This window comes from Pteropus alecto, unplaced genomic scaffold (genome assembly GCF_000325575.1).
Source record: "Pteropus alecto unplaced genomic scaffold, ASM32557v1 scaffold40, whole genome shotgun sequence".
NCBI classification, from domain to species: Eukaryota; Metazoa; Chordata; class Mammalia; order Chiroptera; family Pteropodidae; genus Pteropus; species Pteropus alecto.
Window position 1 is genome coordinate 20,436,663 of NW_006431919.1, and position 3,544 is coordinate 20,440,206.

The window sequence follows — 3,544 nt, forward strand, 5'->3', positions numbered from 1 at the left end:
AACGACACTGCAGGTGCTCAGGATCCACCGGTGGGCGACGGCCGCTGTGTTGGAGAGTGCAGGTCAGCGATGCAGAAACGCTACCGGATTCTCTTGCTGGGGACATGGATTTGGTAGATATGACTGCAGTTTAGCACAGCCATTAAGGGCCCGGGTCTCTGTCTGTCTGTTCATCAGTAAAATGGGAGGAGGAATTCCTAACATCTAGCTCACAGGTTTATTCATGAAACGATAGATGAAACACACAGAGACGGGAACATAAGTGCTCAACAGATGGAGTCTGAATGCTTTTATTGTCATCTTTATTGCAGACAGCCCTAACGGAGGGAGAGTCCCAATGAGACTTGGTTTCCTACAAAACAAAAGCTTCCCAACAGCACCAAACGAAACTTCCAGCTTCACATCCAGGTCTGCCAGCCTCCTGTCGCAGCCAGCTCTCTCTTCTGAGAAGGCTGTGGGGTCACCACCTTGTTTTCAGCCTCTCATACCTGTCCTGTCCCCGGATGTTTCTGGCATTGAACCTCCAGATAGGCCTGGCTTTATTAAGCATAAACACTCCCATTCAGACAGGTCTCCGAGCTAGGAACTAAGACCCTGTGACTGCTCCTCTTCCTGGAGTGGACAGCTCCAACGTGTGTCCACGAGGCCTCGTCTTCCGTAGGACTCACGCTCTCCCTCCCCGCAGCCCAAGCAGAGACCCAGCCCCTCGGCCCCACCCCAAACTAGGCTGGGCCGATCGAAATCTTTCCCAAAGATCTTGCAAACTGGCTCTATTTAAGGAGCCTCGGTCCCTTTCTATGGCAAAATTTGTAATGTGAGCTGTGGGAGCTATTTGGGCATTCTATTTCGGGTCACGTGAAGTCAGTATGACAGAAGGAAGTCCCAGAAACAGGGACGAGGGACAAGAAAGACTCCTGACAACATCTGGGGTCCCCTCTGTGACTCGGAGCTCCGAGTCCCAGCTGCACACCTGCTCTCCCCACAGTGTGGGGTACTGCCTAGATTCTGTCTGTCCTACACTCGCTCTAGCTGGGTTTCTGGCTCTCATAACTTCAAGGGTTCTGCCAGTGCACTTGGCGTTCACATGTCCCTAAAGACCAGGGTAGGGAGAGAATAGAGGTACATGAGAATGCAGACAGGCTGATGGCAAACAACGATGTCACTGATGTCTGAAGAAAGATAATGATGACCGAGAAAGGGCTCCAAGGAGGCCAAGGGCAGATGGATGAGGTGTAAGTCCTGTAAAGGGAAAAGGCGGCTGCCACCTTGAACTTGACAAGGCCGGGCGAGCCTGGGCCATCGTCCCACCATCACCACCCCCTCACTGCCCCTGGCAAAGACTGAAACAGTGAGCTGTTCGCTCTCCTTCTGTGTCAAAAGTACCGTGCAGATCATTTGAAGAACATACTATTCATTTGTTCCTCCAGATAATGCAGTGTTTTTTCTAGGTCAGCCCGAATCATAACAAGGCTGTGTTTGTAGGTCTGAGTATTTGATTCCCTAAACAGCTGTAATCATAGATTTCTGCCCTGGGCTAACATCCACTGCTTATACTGGAAAAGACTTGCCGTTAAGGTGACATGCTTGTCCCAGACACACAACACAAGTCAGATATTGGATGGAATCTGTCATTTTACAGTGCCAGGAATATCAGACTTAAAATTTACAGGACAGCTAATAACCCAGCAGCCTCTGTAGCGTTTCCACTCCGCCCTTCCCGTGGCTCTGATCTTCCATTCGCTTGTTTTCCCTGATCCTGATTTGTTTGCATTTTCTTTTATTGGATGCATTCTTATAAGCAACCTGAAATCTGCAGTAAAACAAAGCGCAGTATAAAGAAACACCACACTCACCTGGCACATGGTCCTTCCTGGCTGGTCTGGGAAAAGCAGACACCTGTGGAGGCAGAGATTGGGGTGGGGGAGAGGACGTGAGCCTCAGAATCAGCAGCTGCACCACCCGAGGCACAGGCGAGGCAGAGGTTCCTCCAAGGACCCCAGATGTTAGAACGTGATGGGGACCCAGCCTAGAGGCTTGAACTTGGGTTGTTTGTTTTTTTTTTTCCTACTTAATAGGTATATATCTCTGTGGCTCAGTAATGAGCAGTCTCCTACCCCATATCCATCATAACCCAGGAACTTAACAGAAATTTATTCTGAAGAAAGTCATGAGTTTGGGCAAAGATTTAGTGGCCAAGATATTTATTACAAATTTAGCAAGACTGAAAAAACACAAGTAAATATCCAACTACAGAGGACTAGAGAAATGAATATGCCGCATCAAAGGGAAAGAAACATTATGCGGTGAAATGAAATCACAGAAAACTATTAATAGATACCGATAACCGAAAAAGGTGAACACCGTCTGATCTAACACTCGCGCGCGTGCATGCGCACACGCTCATACAGAATCATCTCTGAAATGACGAAAGATAAAACGGTAGCAGCAGTTAGCTGTGGGGAGTTGGATAATGACCATTTTAATTTTTTTTCTTTGTACTTTGATGAATTTTCGAAACTTTTCTATGACGAACAGGCATTTTGTATTTCATCAGTCCTGAAAATTTATTTTAAAAATATCTATCGCCTACTAATCTTCTAACCCAAAGCTCCCATCACCAGTCCTACCCCTGGCGTTGGGGAAATTCACAGGAAAATATAAAACGGGTCTTTGAGGGCAGAGTCCCTTACATGGAGCTTAGCGAAGGCAAATGGAAGTTTATTAACCCGGGGCCCTCAACTCCCTCAAGATCCTGCTAAATTTTGTTTGTGTCTCCTCTCGAAGCTGCGACTTGTCAACAGTGACTTTTATTAAGAACTGTGCTGGCCATGCTCAGCCCATCTCTGCCCGGGTAGCACTCCCAGCCTGGCTCTGCCACTTCCCAAAACGAGACAAGATCTGATGGCTTCTCTTGAGCCTTCCTCCTCCTTTCCTCATTTTCCAAGGGAACAGGGACACGGATGTTCAGAAGCAAATTTACCGCGGCCGGTATCGTCAGCCAGACCCCACATCTAGCTCTCTCCTGAACAGACACGAGGTGGGTCTTAGGGATGTTCCTACTGAGGACAGAGACACTGGAGTTTGAGCCAAGGGGTCTGCAGAGACGCTAAAACTCTGGAATTACACAAACTCTGTGAACAATTGTGGAGGTGCTTTTTAAAAAACTGGAGACTACCTAAGTGCTTAAAAATAAAAGATTGGTTAGTAAATTATGATACAATTAAAGCATACCAAGCTATGAAATCAACTTTAATGATGACAGAAGAGAGATATCTGACACGGAAAGATCTCCCAGCATACCAGTGACTGAACAAAGCCCGATGATAACGGGAGGCTGGATGAGATTTTCCCAGGTGCCTTGGAGTGTTACCTAAACCGCGAACACCCCAAGTTCTAAGGAGAAGCTGCTAGACACACTTCAACAGATTCTTTCCTTCGAAAGATGGAAATAATCGAAGGAGAACCAGCTGCTGGAGGCGTGTAGTGTGGGGTTTTCTTCCCCAAGCCAGACAGGGGGGCTCCAAGAGAACTGTTCATGGAGACT

The 3,544-nt window shown here is 47.5% G+C and overlaps 1 long non-coding RNA gene across 1 annotated transcript in view; it reads right to left on the reverse strand.

Annotated features, from left to right (window-relative positions):
• Positions 1-259: 259 nt before the first annotated feature.
• The window catches only part of LOC107195283, a 10,478-nt gene continuing 7,193 nt past the window's right edge, over positions 260-3,544 (reverse strand). Inside the window, exons 3-4 of the long non-coding RNA XR_003044639.1 lie at positions 1,854-1,896; positions 260-1,239 (exon numbers count right to left, since the gene is read on the reverse strand). This is a non-coding gene — a long non-coding RNA (uncharacterized LOC107195283). The remainder of the gene's footprint in view (positions 1,240-1,853; positions 1,897-3,544) is intronic.